Source organism: Lolium perenne, chromosome 4 (genome assembly GCF_019359855.2).
Source record: "Lolium perenne isolate Kyuss_39 chromosome 4, Kyuss_2.0, whole genome shotgun sequence".
In the NCBI taxonomy this organism is placed as follows: domain Eukaryota; kingdom Viridiplantae; phylum Streptophyta; class Magnoliopsida; order Poales; family Poaceae; genus Lolium; species Lolium perenne.
Window position 1 is genome coordinate 288772096 of NC_067247.2, and position 18151 is coordinate 288790246.

Below are 18151 nucleotides of genomic sequence, written 5' to 3' on the forward strand. Positions count from 1 at the left end.
TTATTCCTCACTGAAGGCGAAAAGACCACATGTGCAGTCGTTCCCTTCGTATCCTCCATTCAATTGTGTGCTTCATAAATACTATGAGAAACCAACTGACAGGCCACTATATATTCCTGCTCCACAATCCCGGCGAAAGAAAATTGCACGAAAGCTGATGAAGGCATCTCACATATAGAGCAGACTTTCTGCCATGTCTAGCCATTGTTTCATCTGTTTGCTCCAACACCCATCTGACGGCATCTTCCCCACTGTCCTCGCGTACTTGTCGTCTGGTCATCCTTCCTTCTTCTCCACTGTTCTTTCGGAGCTCCAAAACTTAAGAGGGTGTGTGGTGGCCGTTTCCTCGCGTGGGCGTCAAGATCTATGGCTCTATCAAACATTACCAGCATGTTATCTCTTTTTGCACTAATTCCTATCCCTTCAAGTTCACGGAAGGTCTTCTCAGTTCCCAGCCTAGCTGCAACACGGCAGGTGACCTCCCAACAAATGACGATTTGTTTTACTTTTGTCGTTTGTTTCTTAGGTCTGTTTCAATTTAAAATTTCTTATGTTTCTTTCATCTTCCTTGGCTGTGCGTCTGCAGCAGGTGATGACATTGTTTTTTGGCTTAACGAGATGATGTGGCTGGCAAATTCGTTTTTCGGACTTTATTTCTACTGGGACTGAGGTAAGTGATACTGAGTTTGATCATGCAAATTGCACCACCTTATTCTTTTAGCAAATTCGTGGGTTCCTATGGGAGACATCAATAACCTCCATCTGGGGTGATTATAGTCTGCGCTTAATATTTATGCAAGTGTCCATAACTTACCAATCTTTTATTATCAGGAACATATTCAGCATGGCAGCAGGCAGAAAGGTGCAGATTTTTCAGATCCACCTGTAGGTGTTCGTACAACATATATGATTTTCAGATGAAAGAAAAATCGCTTAACGTTCCTATTCTAATGATGCTCCTCTAATGCAAATAATACATGGACCGGCATTTCGTCATTTTTCGTATGTGCAAAAGTAGGTCTGTTGTTCTTTGTACACGGTGCCAACTAATGAAATATGTCTAGGCTTGCAGCTCTTCATTCATAGAAACACATTATCAATTTCTATTATTGCTCACTTTGTGCATGTCACCATTAGAACCTGTTCATTAGTCGTTGCTAAAACATAGTGCATGCATCGACTATTTCTCACTAATGCGGGAGATCTACCTATCAAGTTTCTACTTTCTTATTTATCCAATTCTCTTATTTTACAGGAAATGGGGTTAGATCGAGTGGCATATTCTCTGTATCCTCCATAAGTGGAGCATTCATCTTTTCGGACAGGTATTCATATTGCTAAACATACTTTCTTTTGTAGAAAAGTATATATGAGCACAATTTATGGAATAGGCACTACGCAATGTATTCACTACTTTCAGATGAATGAACTGCTCCGTACCGTGGTTTACGGATCTGAATTGGCAAACATGTTCTTGCATTACTGCGTATGCATAAAAAGGTGGGATTGCTACAAACTGAAACTCAATGTCCTATAGTGCAAGTATATGTTTTTCTGGCTCATTCATGTAACATTATTATTAGGATGTTTTTGAAAGATCTGGCGCACAATTATTGTATTTTCTCTCAAAAATCCAATGGCTACATGTTTTGCTAGATCATTTGAGATAAACTAATAAGCTTTTCCATATTTCATTATGTGATTGATGCAACCTTCACCAGCCAAGTAGTAGTGCTCGACTATTATTTATTAATGTATTATAGGATACCATTATTTGTTTTTGGGTTGTACATCATGGAATGTTTGTTTTTAGTAATGTAAGAAATTATCCTGAAAATGTTCTAATGAATAGCTTGATGGTCCTATTGCAATATATTAATTAGAGTTGACATAGTATTGAACCTATCCAACAAAATCCTTACGCCCTCAAGTTGCTAATTGTTATTACATAATTTGTATTTGGTTGTAGTGACAATGTTTCATATTGTTCTCGCAGCAACGCGCGGAGAATCATCTAGTTTATATCAAAAGCTGAGCTCCAAATTTTTAGAAAGCCTCGTTCCCCGCGATTTTCTTCAGACGGTAACCGCCAAGATGGTGGTGCTGGATCACCGCCTTCGTCCTGGGGATGTAGATGATCTCGGTGCACCTTTTAGCATCCAGTGTACTACAAAAGCTTCAGTTCAATGTCTCTTAGTGGAACTCAAATCAACTCGTGATTCAGGGAAACTTGTGATTAAGTTCTTAGAGCATCTCCAGTCGCGTCCTCCAAACCGCGCCGGATTGTCGTGCCGCGTTTGGGGGACGTCGCTCCCCAGTTACGTCCCGCAAACAAAATTTCGGAAATTTAAACTTGAGCAAGATTCGATTAGATTCATCCAAATTTGGCATATATTACATAGATTCGAACGAGATTCGCCTAATTTAAACTAAACCTAATTTAGAAGTACTTACGGTGGCAGGAGGCGTCGTAGAACTGGTGGAAGTTGTACATGTCGTCGGTGAAGACCTCCTGCTTGACGGGCTCGTCGACGGGCTCGTCCTTCAGCAAGCCGCTTGGTCCTGCCTCGCCGTCGTCGGTGAGGTCCACGAGCGGCTTGCCGGAGTCGCGGATGGTCGCCATGTCAACGTCCCCCCTCCAAGCGTCCTTGTCGTTCATCGACGCCAAGCACGCCGCTCGCAGCCCTGGGTAGTCCTCGGGGTCGTCGCTGCTGGCGATGAGCCGTTGCTACCGCTCGTACTCCGCCAGCAGCGCCGCCTGCGACGCTTCCTCCGGCTCCTCCTTCACCTCCGGTTTCGGGATGAGGAGGGCGCCGCCATGCCTCTCTTGTTGTCGCCGGCTGCCGTTGCCGCCACGCCTCGGGTTGACGGGTGTCGCCGGCTCCTCCTTCACCATGCGATTGGGGACGGTGTAGGGCGCCGAGCGGTACGACGAGGACGGCGTCGATCGGGCCGGTCCTGAAGAAGAAGAGTTCGAGGAGGATGAGTATGTGGTCCTCCTCGGCTGCCATTGCGCTGCGGGAGACAGTGGAGGTGAGGGCGGCGCCTCCAACCTTGGAGCGCCGTTGCGGATGCCGCGGATGACGCTGTCGAGGCTGCGCCCCGGAACGCCCCAGAACAGGGCGCGCCCGTCCCCATTCCAGCTGTTCGGCCTGCCGATGAGGCCGGTGGTGCTGCGCATCTCCACGTCGCACTTGGCCTTGAAGTACGTGGCCCACCTGTCCTCGTTGTCCTTGGCCGCCCAGGTCGGATCCGCCCGCTCCTCGGCGGTGCACTAGTAGGAAAACCCTTATAGGCGGAGCTTAGTTCTGTGGCGCACTGTCGACACCCGGATTTTTAAGTCCAGATGCCTATTATGCCGTACATCGCAATCCCAGGAATAATGTTTTTGCGAGACATAATAGTAAGTAGCATAGAGTCATCATTTATTACAACACATATTGTCTTACAACCATAGATCACATGATCCAATATTACACGAATATATTGTTCAACATCACAAATAGTAGCGGAAGCGAAGTAGTAGTGGACGATCTATTCCACAGGCAACGCTTGACGTTAGAAGACGATCCTAGTTATCGTAGACGTCCTGTTGTCCGTCATCCTGATACTGGTGCTCTCCTTCAAAGTCTGGCATTTGAATAGCCAGGGCAGAGCCATGAGTACTTTTAAAGTACTCGCAAACTAACTCTAAGATAAATACTCGTTAAGTGTAAGAGGGTACTAAGCTCTAGGTTTATTTGCATAAAGCCACGTTTTAGTTTCATAAATCTTTGGTAAAAGCCTAAATCATGTGCTAGACTAAACTCAAGTGGGAACATTAGTGTCATTCCCACAACTCAGTATGGTTCACCATAATGTCACCTTTCAATCCACCATTCATTTCTAGAATCAAAACATTTTAATGATAACGGAGATAGTATGGCCTTTCCAATCGTCCGTAACCGTGGACACGGCTATTCGAATAGGTTTAACTCTCTGCAGAGGTTGTACTCTTGTGCCACAACTTTTGATTTCATCCGTCGAGGATAACCCCGAATCATCGTAACACAGTACGCGGATCATCAATCGAAACCTTTCACTTATATATGCTAGTATGAGCACCTCTCCCCATGAGCTTGGCCTCCCGGTGGAAACCGCAAATAACCCGGAATCGCACAGGGGCTTGGGCCGTACATTCACCTCATTTCAACATCAATCCACAAGTAACGGAGGCAGCCGCAGCGTAACCCCTATGATGTTTGTTAAGAGGGAACCCATACTAAAATACACAAGTTTCTAGTTAAGCCCTACCCATAATCAGGTATTGTGGGGGTACTTGTATAATTGGAAGGGTATCGCATTCAAACTCAATCATCTATTTTATTCAAAAATCACCATCTCCTCAAGGTCATATTCACCTTCAAAAATCTTTCACTTCAGTTCATTTCACAAATGTTCCCATCTAGAGTAGTCAATTTTAGTTCTTAGCAATAGCAACTAGTCATGAGGGGGTGCTATCTAGCTTTATTTGCTTAGGCTAACTTTGATGCTCTTGTTCTAATCCAGACTAGTGAATCATAATTCAAAACGTACTTTGAAATAAAAGCAAGAGCAATGGTAAGTAAAAACATGGGATAGGTAATACATAAAAGTAAAGTGTGAAGGTGCCTTTGCTCTTGTAGAGCTAAGCACTTGTTTTCAGCAAGGGTTAGCTTGCCTTGAGCTGGGTAGTTATCGAAGTTCTCTTCTTCTTCCTGAGAGTAGCCCTCCTCCTCTTGGTAATCCTCGTTACTAGCGTCTATATACGAATACGAGGTATAAATACTAAACCAAGCTCACATACTAAACTAGAGGCACTCAAAATAGTTCACACACTAGTCCTATCATCAATCAAACATGGCATGGTGGATTATTTGATTTGTCTTTATTTGAAAGAGAAATGATTTCCTCTCATTATTCCTATTTCTTAAATTTGGTGGGTAGGTCTTTAAAAGAAATCATTTCTTTTCATTTCCTCTTATTAAGATTTAATCTCTCCATATAATAATAAGGTATGAAATATAGGTTGACCCAAAGTCAACATTTCATATCTATTATATGTGAGTTCAATTTAATTGAAGTGCTACACTTCACATAGTTCTAAAACTTAACATTTAAATGAATTAAAATATCTAAGTAGTAATTCTCAAGGGTTCATTAGCCTAAGTCATTTCCCCTGGTTATTAGTACTTAGGATCAAAATTTAAATGAGAGGTAACTCTCATATTGGGGTTGAGTTTGAATTCCACTATAAAAAGCTCTAGAAATGACTACATAGCCATTTTATTTGATCTAGTCCATGATCATACTAGCAACAGGGCTATGTTATTGCATAATCAATTAGAGGACATCATTTGTGATTTATTAGAGTTGGAATTACTTCAAAAACTATTCTGGTTGAATTTTAAATAAAGTTTGAATGTGCAAAAGTCCCTGTCTTGTCTTTTTTGTCAAATTAAATCTATAATGAAAATGGGGATGGGGCCAGTGGCATTGGATAGATAAATTCATGGGCTTTCCAACGGTATAAGGTTTGGTAGATTTGGTTTGGCAGAATTCAAACTATTCGAATTTTACTAAAAATTCAGCAGAGCAAAATTTGAATAAAGAATAAACTGGATTTGAATTCCTGGGCTTAGGCGGGAAGAGTTACTGGGCCGAAACGAAATAAAAACCCACTTCGCAGCCCAACACGCATCTGGTGCGCTCGGGCCGCGCTGACATGGTGGGGGCCACCTGTCGGCGCCTCTTTAAACGCCGAATCGGTACGCGCGAGTTAGGCCGTAGGATTAGACTAGGATCCGACGGCGTGTGAACGTCGTCTTCTCCGACGAGCAGCGGGCTCCCTGGCGGCGAGCCTAGGGGGTCGGAGGGCGTACCAGGCCGGTGCAGGTCTCTGTGGTAGGCGCGGAGAAGTGGTTGTCGACGAGGAACGGCCTGGTGCAGCAGCGGCGCTCGGGGAGGCTCCAATCGACGAAGAGCTTCCGCGGGCTCCGGCGGTCTTGAGCTCGCGATTCGAGCAGCTCCGGCGAGGTCTGGTGAAATTGATGGGTGGAGGAGACTCAGTGAGGTGAGGGGAGTGGATTGTGTGAAGAGATGAGGTGCTGATCGTCGCTATTTATAGAGGGAGCGAGGTGGCCGGGTGTGCTGTGGAGGAGCGTCGACGGCGTGGCCTCTCCGTCGATCGAAGGGGCAAGGCGAGGACGGCATCTTGTAGGCGTCGTCCTGGCGATGCTCAACGGCTAGCTGGCGCAGAGAAAAGGCGACGGGATGGCTCGGGAGCTTGCAGGATTTGTCACGGGGCGCGCGGCATCATTTGGCCGAGGACGACGGCGACGGTGCAGGGGCAGGCCTGGGCTTGTGTCTAGCATGTAGAGGGCGGGGAGTAGCTACTCAACGTCGCGGTAGGGATGCAGGGCGAGGAGTAGGCTGCTCGAGCGCTCGACGGACCGGCGTGTCCAGGGCGCGCTCACCGCGTCGACTGGCACGCCCTGGCGCGGTTTGGCCACGCGCGTTCTGGCCAAAGTAGAGCCGTGGCGTTGCAGGGGCTTGTACCGTTCGTGTCCTTGTGCAGTGTAGATGCTCCAGGACAAGGGCAAGAGTTGAGATGAGGGCTGGAGGTGGAGATGCCAAAGGTGGCCGGCATGGCCACGGTGTGCCTTAGTCTAGGGTTTCTTTCCCCTCTCCTCTCACTTTAATCGACCAGAGCATGCACTAGGGTGAAGCAGGGATTGTAAGAGAGTGTGATGATCAAGAATTAAAGGGGTTTAGGGAAGAAACCAGTGTGTAAAAGGGTGTGTCTCAATTTGGAAATGATGCCTGCCACCTGTTCGACATAATGGCCGCATGAACTTTTCTTTTGAATTTTGAAATTCTTTTTGGTGAATCTCATTTATATCATAACTGTGAAGTATTGGTGGTGGTGGCACTCAATTTGGAGTTGTTTTGCAAAATGTCAAAAGTGACATAATCTTCTCTTTATTTCAGCATCCCCTCTTGTCACTTTTATTCTGGTCAACCTAGTCCACTCTAGCCCTGGTGGTCAACATCAAAGTTGCTCACCTTGACATGGTCTTGGATGACATGTCTTTGGTTGACCAAGTTTAGTTCAAGAAATGAGAAAACCAGGGGGGTAAAGAGGTGAAGAAAATATTTTTGGGTCAAGTGACCATTATCATATGTATGTAGGATTTTTGATTTCTTTGCATTTGATTCTTGGTTCAAGGGTGCAATTGTGTTAGTTTATCACATTGAAGTATTTTAGAAGCAAGGGAGCAAGCAATCTTGGCCTTGGTTGAAGATTTGCCAAATTGCATAAAGTGTATGTGAGTGGAAAATGAGTTTTTCTCATTTTCTCCATTTCCCTTCAAATTAGGGTTTAGTGATCTTGCTTAGGGTTCACATAGCCAGGTTTAAACATACTAACACTCATCATGGCAATTGCACAAAAGAATATCACTCAAATGCATATATCTATATGTGGCACTATATGTATAGAAAAAGTTTTTGTTAGTTGCAAAATTTTGGGTTTGGGGAAATTATCTCTCTTGTTTATTATTGTTGAAACTTGGGATGTTACACGCACCATTAAAAATGCGCCACAGAAATTTATTTTGTGGCGCACCAGGCAAGGTGCGCCACAGAAATAGCTTAATTCTGTGGCGCACCAGCGGGCCGTGCGCCACAAAAACTTGGTGGGCCCCACAACCTGTCACCCCCAATCATTGGTTTTACTATTTCTATGGCGCACGTACCCAAAGGCGCCACGTAAATTCCTTATTCCGTGGCGCAGTAAACAAAGGCGCGCCACAAAAAAATGCTATTCTGTGGCGCAGGTGCCTCGGTGCGCCACAGAAATAAGGCATTCTGTGGCGCACTGTGTACGGTGCGCCACAGAATTAGCGAACCAGATCTACAAAAGTGAGCCAACCTCCCACCTACCACACTACACAAGCCATTCTTCTTCCTCCATCTAGCTCGTCCCCCCTTCTCTCTCATACCATTTTGGCTCTACTTTTCACTTGCTTGGGTATTTATTGCACTTACTTTGGTTGATACTTAATTGGAGTTGAGGAGAAGGCTCTCCATACTCTCGCCTCCTCTCGAACTCATCGATCGCGGTCTCGTCTCGGTATCGAATCTACAAGGTTAGTAGTTGGAGGAGACATACATATGCTTGGAGGAGACATGCATATGCTTGTAGATCTTGTGTGGCCGTCGTGTGTATGGATGCTTGTTGCAGGTGAAGCGCTTGTGTGTGTGACGGTGTGGTGCATGGATGTTTGCCGAAATGTTGATTCATTTCCGTTTCGGCAAATTTTGCACTACCCATATGTCCTACATTGAGGAGAGGTCATGCCGAATTTTTCCGCTCCATGTAATACCTTGAGGAGAGGTACGGCCCATGCATGTGTGTGCATTTGTTGCGGTTCTAATTTCCTGTTCTATGTATACCATTTGCAGGCAAGCATGGTCCTCTCGATGAGTTCCGCTCGAATCTCTAGATACAAGATAGACGCGAAGGAGGACATGATTCGGAACAATAGGCGCCAGATAAGATGTCCGTGTCGATCATGCAAACTCGAGCGCTGGATCAACCTTGATTCCGGACAACTGGAGGAGCACCTGCTGAGGCGCGGTTTCATGCAAGACAACCAGGCGCGGTCGGCCCCATCAAATGGTGCGCATGAAGACCATGTCGAGCGAGATGACTATCATCATGAAGAAGACTATCATCATGCCGACGGGGACTATCATCATGAAGAAGAAGTCGGCGGAGAAGATCATCATGAAGAAGAAGATGCCGGCGGAGAAGATCATCATGATGAAGAAGAAGATTCCGGCGCGACCCCGCTAATTTCGGCCTTGCGGGACTCTCATGTTCAAGATCTTCTCCTCCAGGAGACGAGCAACGATAGAGTTGCAGCTAGAGAGAGAGCCAAGCTGTCGCAAATGGAGAAAGACGGGATGACTCCGATCTTTCCTGGGTGTCATCCGCAGGATACGCGCTTGCATGTAACGCTTGATTACCTGCAGATGAAGACGCAGAACAAGTGGACCGATTCCAGCTTCAGCAAGAACTTAAAATTCTGGCATGATCGTCTCCCAGAGGGGAACACATTGCCAAGTAGTACCGAGGAGGCCAAGAAAGTCGTGTGTCCCCTTGACCTACCGCACGAAAAATACCACGCCTGCATTAATGATTGTGTGATTTATAGGTGCGAGTACAAGGACAGAACCACATGTCCGGTGTGCGGCCACGGACGGTACAAGGTTGGGAACAAGAAGGTACCTCGAAAAGTGGTATGGTACTTTCCTATCACTCCCCGTCTGCAGCGGTATTTCGTGGACCCTAAGGAAGCAAAGCTCATGCAATGGCACGCGGAAAGGCAGAAGCCCGAAGAAGATCCGGAGATGGGCTATATGCTGACACACCCTTCGGACGCTGGACAGTGGCAAGCATTGGACATCGCCTTCCCTAGGTTCGGGGCGACACAAGGAACATCAGCCGGGTATGAGCACCGATGTACTCAATCCGTTCGGAAAACAGAGTAGCACGCATAGCACCTGGCCTGTGTTTGTATGGCCTTACAACCTACCCCCGTGGCTGTGCACCAAGCAAAGGTACATACACCTGAGTATTCTCATTCAGGGGCCGAAACAACCAGGTGTCGACATGCATTTGTATCTCGGGCTGCTGAAAGAGGAGTTAGACACGTTGTGGAAGACGCCACCCCGTACGTGGGACGCCTACACTAGAACTTATTTCGATATGAGAGCTGCGTTGATCACGACGGTCACGGATTATCCTGGTTACGCATATGTATCTGCCCAGGTCGGCCACGGATTCAACGGCTGTGTGAAGTGCATGGACGAGACCCCGCATCTACAACTACCAAGGGATCCCGGGTCCTCTAAAACCGTGTACCCAGGTGCTCGAAGGTGGCTTCGCTTGGATCACCCGTGGAGAAAACGCGGTGATCTGTTCAATGGTAAAGATGAGCCCGATGGACCCCCACGCCCGAGGAGCGGCGCAGAAATCGATGATCTTCTGAAAAATTGGAAGGAGTGCCCAGCGCCGGGAAAGAAGCGACCGAAGCCAGAGCCGCTGCTCGGTGTATGGAAAGCGAGGTCTGTTTTCCACGACTTGGAGTACTGGAAGGTCCTCCACACGCCCCACAGCCTCGATGTCATGCACATTACGAAGAACGTTACCGAGAGTCTGCTTGGCACTCTTTGCAACTCAGAAAAGTCCAAGGATGGACCGAAAGCAAGATACGATCTTAAACATTTTGGCATCAGGAAAGATCTTCAAGCCCCCGATACTGACGACGACGATGATGATGATGATGATCAGACGGAAGGGACTCAACGTCTCCGCAAAAGGGCTAAGAAGACGCGGTGCTGCTTCCCGCTAACTGCTTCACAACGAGTCCGGAGGAGCTCGAGCAGTTTTTCAGGTGCCTCCTAGGAGTGAAAGTTCCTCACGGTTACTCGGGGAATATAAGCAGATATCTGGACGTAGCGAAGAAGAGGTTCACCGGGATGAAGTCTCACGATTGCCACGTGCTAATGACGCAGATACTTCCCGTTGCGATCCGAGGCATAATGGACGAGCACGTCCGTGATATGCTGTTTGGCCTTTGCAACTTTTTTGACGTTATCACCAGGAAGTCGATCGGCGTGAGGCAGCTCAAGATGCTACAGGATGAGATCGTGGTGATACTATGTGAGCTCAAGATTTACTTCCCGCCTGCATTCTGTGATATATGCGTCCATCTCCTTCTCCATGTCGTTGAAGACATCAAGCAGCTCGGCCCAACGTTCCTCCACAACATGATGCCTTTCGAAAGGCAGAACGGTGTCATGAAAGGATACGTTCGCAATAGGGCCCGTCCAGACGCAAGCATGGCCAAGGGGTTTCTAACCTACGAGTGCATCTCCTACTGCCAGAATTATCTAAGCACCGAGGACGACGAGGATCATGTTGGTCTAACCCCGGGACACACCTCGGGAGGCTCGCTGGAGTCGGTCACCGCGAGGGCTACCGCTCAGTCCATGTCGGCATTGACAATCGACGCGACGACTTTGACAGGGCTCACCGGGTCGCGCTACAACACTTAAAACTGATCGAACCTTTCGTGCAAGAGCACAAAAGCATGGTCGAGCAGAATTACATCGATATGGGCCGGCCGAGGAAGATGGGAGACGTAACCAAAAAGCACAACTCCAGCTTCGCGCGTTGGTTCAAGCAAACTCAACTGCTTGAAGCACAGAGAAAAAGGCCTTCTACCGAAGATGAAAAACTCATATACACCTTATCACAGGGACCCGGGCATAACGTAAGGACCTATCAGGGGTACGACATCAACGGTTACAGATTCTACACCGAGGAAAAGGACAGAAATAGTGAAAATCAAAACTCAGGAGTAACTATGCTGTCATACGCCGATGACGAGACTAATGTCAAGGAAAGATTTTTTGGAAGGATCGAGGAGATATGGGAGCTCAATTACTGTGGAGAGACGGTGCCAATGTTTCGTGTCAGATGGGCCAAGAAGGTCGAAAAAGAAGGCCGATATTTCACAACCATGGTTATACCCGATGCAAAATCGAAGAACGCATCCGCGAAAAATGAGCCATGGGTACTCGGTAGCCAAGTTGACCAATGCTTCTTCATCACCGATCCGTCGAGGTCTAGCCGTGTTGTCGTGAGGAGGGGCAAGAGGAGCATCATAGGAATGCAAGGAGACGCCAACGAGGAAGACTTGGACAAGAACGGTGACCCGAAGATTGAGGAGGAATTCGACAGGCACTTCGACATGCCTACTACTAGTAAAGTAAGAAGGAAGACCTCCCTACCCTCTAAAGGTTGTCCGTTCACGCGAAGAAATCTCAAGGTGGCCGGCATAAAGTATTCAACCGCCAACAACCGAAAGGGCAAGAAGATAGCGAAAAGACGCTAGCTAGAGCTCGAAGCCGGGACGAAGAAGATCTTTTTTTGGTCTATCACATGTGTGTGAGTGTGTGTTAGACAAGTACATGCATGTGTGTGTGAGAGAAACAAGAACGTACATGAACGCGATAGCCTATCCACCAGCATGCTTGAGCCCTTTGTTACCTATAAATCAGCTGGGACACTCCTAACCTTACGAGTTCTCAAGCAGCTGCACGCAGACTAGTTCCAACCATGTGCAATAGCAAACCTACAAATATGGGTCAAAATTCAATCTCAAATTCTGACCAAACTCAAGCAGCCATATATATACTCTACTTAATACATGATTAGTTGGACTACTTCACATATGTGCTAGCGTCAGAACAATACAAATGTAGATGATGAGGTTTCTTCCATCTTGCAAGCACGATCCAAGCCTCCGTGGCACCATTATCAACCAACGACAGCAACAAGCTCATGTATGCACATGTAACACTTGCAACTGGAATTACAAGAAGCATGTTACCTCGCATAGGAACTAGCGCCAGAACAATTCATAACTCATATAACATCTCCATGCTTAGTAGTACCCAAGTGCATCAACTAAATTTCAGTCTCAACAAACTAAAGCATATGCATATATGTGTTCATACTTCATACAGACCTCGACCATTTTATCAAGAGCACAACGTACTTCATACAAATGTAGATGAGGTTTCTTCCATCTTGCAAGCATGATCCAAGCCTCTGTGGCACCATTATCAACCAATGGCAACAATAATCTCATGTACAGATGATGCATGTAACACTTGCAACTGGAATTACAAGCAGCATGTTGCCTCTCTAATACACTAACACTGGTTTCAACGCAACTTGTAGTACAAATAAGAAATTGTTGCACAGCTAGCTAGATCACACGCACGCCGACCAAATATTGCCTCTTATACATGTTGCAGCTCAATCCGTACCACCACATGGGGTGTCGTGCAGCCAGTTGCTCATGTTTACCGACTTGAAATACCCTCTCTGTCGAGGGACTTCTTCCACCAGATCGTTAGCTCCTTCTAGGATTCCTTGAGATCCTTGATGAAACATCTCCTTGGATATACTCCAGCTGAACAGCAAAATGCCAGGATCATAACTCATAACCTTCAGCACCAACAAGGTTCACATCACAACTGAAAACATCACAGGGCATATCATTATTCCAAGCAAGAGATACACTCAAATTTTGGTATCAAACATAGGTCCATTCCATTCTTAAGTTGTAGCTGAAAATAAAATTGAGCAAAGCTAATGGACCTAGGTATAGGTGCCTACTTAGAACTATTCCAATGCCGTTCACAGTCACGATTCATTGATCTCACTGCACAATTGCCAGCGTAGCAAGAGGGAGGAAGCGCAGCGGATTGTGAGATACCAGATCGTTACCAAATCTAGAGTTGGTCACATGGAAACAAACATCACAAAGAAAGAAAATAAAAATAGTGTCGGTGCATGGTCTACCTGTGTAGATGCACATGTAAAGATAAAATAAAACGGAGCAAATCTAGCTCCCAGGTCAATAGCACATGACATACAGGGATCGGGTTATTACGAACTAAAGTTTCATCATGTAAATTAATAGATTCAAAAAAATACTGCATGACTACCTACATATGCTACAACCAAGTACATCAATCAACATAATTACATCATCAGAATCCTAAATAGCAAAGGTTTGATGCCATGAGGTCACCAAGCATGCAAATGAGAGAATGGAAAAGAAGAGGCGAACCGCTGCCATCGCATGGCACCGAGGGCAGATCTGAAGTGGCAGGACTCCCTTTTCCCAGCTCCAACCGCTCCATACGACTCCCTCTAACAACAATTATATGGTCAGAATCAAACTTAATTAAGAACATGTATTGCACAAAAATTTCACATATTAGCACATAGATTTGTGTAAACCATGGACATCAACTTACACGCACAACTACAAAACATGTAAACTTGTATAAAACACGATGGCTAGGAACATGGTTTGATGCCAGTCCATAGAGCATGACAAAGTAAGGGCAAATACTTGTAGAAAAACAAAAGCTTCGCTAGAAGTCTAGGACTAGAACAATCCATGATGCCAACCAAAGCTCATGTATTTAAAGATATTGCTTCTTGTCGTACTAGTCTGAGGGGAGGGGAAAAGACAATAATACCTTTTTTCGAAATGGGGAAAGCCCCAGCCTCTGCATCAATCGATAAGACAATAATACCTTGATCATATTGTCAATTAGCAATATAGTACCGCAAAGCTAGCGGACCTTAGTCGCTGGCTCTAAGGAGTCGTTGACTTCCTCTTTAGGCCCGAAAGGGTTGAAATCTGATCCACTGTTGCACCTAGTGGCTAGATCGTGGGTAGATTGGATTTGCATTTTCCTGCTCAGGAAAGAACACAAACCTCAAAATGGAAACAAAAAAACAATCTCAAGTATTTGTCTATTGTGCTACAGAGATAATTTGATAAAACAATGAAATTTAACCTCTATGTATTGCCACAGAGAAGATGAAAATAAAGAGCAGATGGTATTGCTTTTAGATCAGATCAAACATATTATCCTTACTACCATTTGAACATGTTAAATCAAAAAAAAAACTACACTTTGTCAACTATATGTTGTATTAGACTATCAGGACACTTTTTAGGGAAGGCCATCATGACAAGCTTTATTAATATCAAAACTACACTTGATCAACTACAAGTTGTATCAGCACATGATCAACTACACAACAAATCAAGATGAATCAAATGTAGGGAACAAAAGAACAAGCATTGCGGAAATGTGATTGATAAAAGGCTTGTTATCCATCTTGAAACCTACAATGTCACTACAATCTGTATTTTGGCAATTCCGACAAACAATAGGATGAAACATTAACTAAATCTTGAAATATATTGTCCTTAATCATAGTAAGGAAAAAAAACATACATACCTAAATACCGCGGAAGAATTTTGCTTTTGGCGAGCAAGCGGCCTGCCGGATTCTTGCCATTATCATTAGCAGCATCATATTCCTAGCAATAAAAATGCAAAAAAAAAAATTAAGCTAAGATTTAGTGTCAAGTTTTCAATAGAATTTTTTATATTCAATGGCAATTTTTCTAGTTCAGTGCTATACACTATAACAAGAAAATAGGGAAAACATAGTAGTCATACCGAACAACACAGGCATGTATATATGACCCATCAAAAAATGCATTGAAATTCACGATAGCTGATAGATGTTCCACGAAAGAAATCCAAAAATAATTTGTCATGCTCATCGGAGATTGAGGAGGAACAACAATGGTACAACCATACAAGAGAATACACCTGATGATAATAAAGGAGACCCAAATTCCAATACCCTGTTTGTATCAAAGTTGTACAAAAAAGAATAACATTAGTTTCTTAATTTCCACAAATAGGAGCAAGATGGAAAGGGTAAAGCATAATAAAGACTACTAATACTCACCTTCTAAAAGCAAGCTCAGATGCTGTAGGAGTATCAGGACGTGGCAATGTTAAGCCAACATCGTCAGATAATCTAGAAGCATTTTTTCCGCTTCCACACATGGAAACAAGTCTTTCACCATGGTTTTAAAGGTGTCGCCTAAGCGACGCTTAAGCGTCTGAGCGCTCCGGGAGGGCAAGGCATCGGCGTCGCCATTGTTTTCTACCCAAGGCATCCAAAGGTGTCTCTGAGGTGTCCAAAGGCGTCGCCTAGGCGCGAAATCACCGCCTTGCAAGAATCTGGACGCCTCTGTTATGTGCGCGGGAAACTTTGGGCTGGCAGGAGGGGAAAACAGAAATGGCGGGCTGGGAGGGAAATTGAGGGCCATCTATAGGGGAAAGAGAGGGAAGAGAGAGGGGGAGCTCCTCTCACGCGACCTCCCCAACTCTGGCCAGATCTGCTGCTGCTCCTTCATCTGCCGGCCTCCCCAGCTCCGGCCAAGCTTCTGGCCAAGCTTTTGGCGACTCCTCCCACTGGTGCATCCCTCTCCAAGAGGGGAAACAATGTACAGCTTCCATGACAACTTCTCTTGGTGCCTTGGTGGTGTCTGGTGTGTGTATGTGATGCACTTCTTCTTGCCTGCTTTGCCTCTGCTTGCCTCTGCTCATCCTACCTAGTTGATGCTTTGCTTCCAGCAAGGCAGCCTCAAAGGCGTCGCCTTGCAATGCGCCTTGAGCGCCTACGCGTTGCGCCCCCCCCCCCCCCCCCCCCCTCCCAACGCCTTGGGATGCCTTGGCGCCTTTAAAACCATGTCTTTCACTAACATGTGTTTGACATTCTCTGCTATGGCACCGATTGCATGTGCAGCAGCAACCCTTGTGTCCCAATTCCTACTACAAAGGTAGTGATAGACCTAAAGTTGGCACATGATATAATAAAGTTTAGCCACCTTTACGTGTATAGTACATAAAAAAAATCTGGCACGCTCTCCAGTAAGCTATGTACAATAGAGATACTAATATGTTGATATCATACATGGGTGCATGGTTACATGACTGGACATCTGTTACTCAGTACATGGGAGGACATCAAATATTACAAAGACCGGAAAGAAGGACCCGTGGCATTTGTAAGAATCTAGTTGTTCTTTAAAAATAATAATTAATATTTCGAACATAGATACGTGATTGAACATCTATCAACTAGAACATGGGAGAACATGAAAATATTGCAAAGTATCTAGATATTCCACAAAAATAATTATTAAAAAATGATCATACATATATGAATTCATATAAGCCCTCCAAATTCGCTATCAGCTTTGATTTACATCATTACTTATCAGGGCCCAATTATGAATGGAAACAAGTGTTTGACGATGAATGAAAAAATAATTTAGCTTCCGAACTCATATTACTCATTATACAAACTAGTCTAAATGAGAACTATGTTATGAATTAGACCACAATACTCTTGGCAATATTTCATTATTTAATAGAAACACCATGGATAAAGTTCCGAACCTTATATGCAAATGGAAGTACAGAACTATGGCTCACAAACTCACAACTCGACTCTGCATGAACATTGAATTTGAAGTTTTAGCCGGCCTAACAAATCTCACACCACATGCATACACAACATGGTACCGTAGATTCAGTTTGCATTGTGGCCTAAGTGGATTCAATTTGTATTGTGGCCTAAGTGCATGTAACCAAAATGTAGCCACAGTCTATATAGTGCATATATTCATTTCTGAAAATGATTAAGTTCAAGAAACAACTAACTAACACAGTTTGAAGTGCAAACTAGCCACAAGTTTTCTGTAATGACTAGCACAGATCAAAATAAACCACCATTACGTAGTCATTCACACCATGCAAGGGTTTAGGTCAACAAGTAAACTAATGATCCGCCCCTAGAATGCATCCAGAGAGCACTAAAAATGTCCATACCACTGATCCGAATCAACTCATTTATTACAGCACACAGAGGTTGGTTGTAGAAGCTACCTTCCTTACTTCCTTAAAGAAAAAACTAGTAAGCACGGCGATCGTTGGCCACTCAGCACACGCTACCGCAATAGCAGCAACTACGACACGCTGGATGGTGGGAATTGACCAACTAATATCTACTGGCCCAGCGGCGTGCAACAGTCATCCCCGCCCTTCCCCTGACCTAACCTGGCCAGTACCAGAGGCACAACCGTCAAACGAATAGTAGCAGCTGCATCAACGACCACGCTTGTCGTGAAGGAGTTGGGAAATTACAAAAAACAACATAATTATAGTCATTTCATGTAAGACTTTCGAATGAAACATGAAAAAACCAATCAAACCAAGCATGGCACACACCAAGAGCAACCAAACTACCTATAAATATTTTGTGGACAACTAGTAACATTTTTTTGAAGGAAATCATTATTTACTACAAACAGAAGGAAGAAATAAGATACGGTAGAAATCGGCACTGCTTACAATATAAGAAATACGATCTAAATCCACATAACAACATGACCTAGAGAAATTTTTGGTTAATGCACATCCAAGCCAAGAAGGTTAGGGAGGTGTATCATGTCAGCAACCATTGGTGTGCCCAGGTCCAGAAGGTCCTCATTTTGTTGAGGTAGTTCGCAACTTGCAGAAACATTAACAAAGAAAATTATCCGCAGATCCTTGATCTATGGTGGTCAAAAATATCAACCTGGATTTAAAAAAAATG

The 18151-nt window shown here is 44.9% G+C and overlaps 1 long non-coding RNA gene across 3 annotated transcripts; it reads right to left on the reverse strand.

Annotated features, from left to right (window-relative positions):
• Nucleotides 1–12610: 12610 nt before the first annotated feature.
• On the reverse strand, nucleotides 12611–16172 carry LOC127295712 (uncharacterized). 3 transcript variants are annotated; one of them, XR_007848053.2, is made up of 6 exons: nucleotides 15452–16172; nucleotides 15154–15344; nucleotides 14930–15011; nucleotides 14155–14374; nucleotides 13737–13819; nucleotides 12611–13073 (listed from the first exon to the last, which is right to left on the reverse strand). It is a non-coding gene; the product is annotated as an uncharacterized lncRNA (long non-coding RNA). The 3 variants fall into 3 exon arrangements; XR_011756848.1 differs by having other exon boundaries at nucleotides 12611–13137; XR_011756847.1 differs by having other exon boundaries at nucleotides 12611–13819.
• Between the last annotated feature and the right edge of the window lie 1979 nt (nucleotides 16173–18151).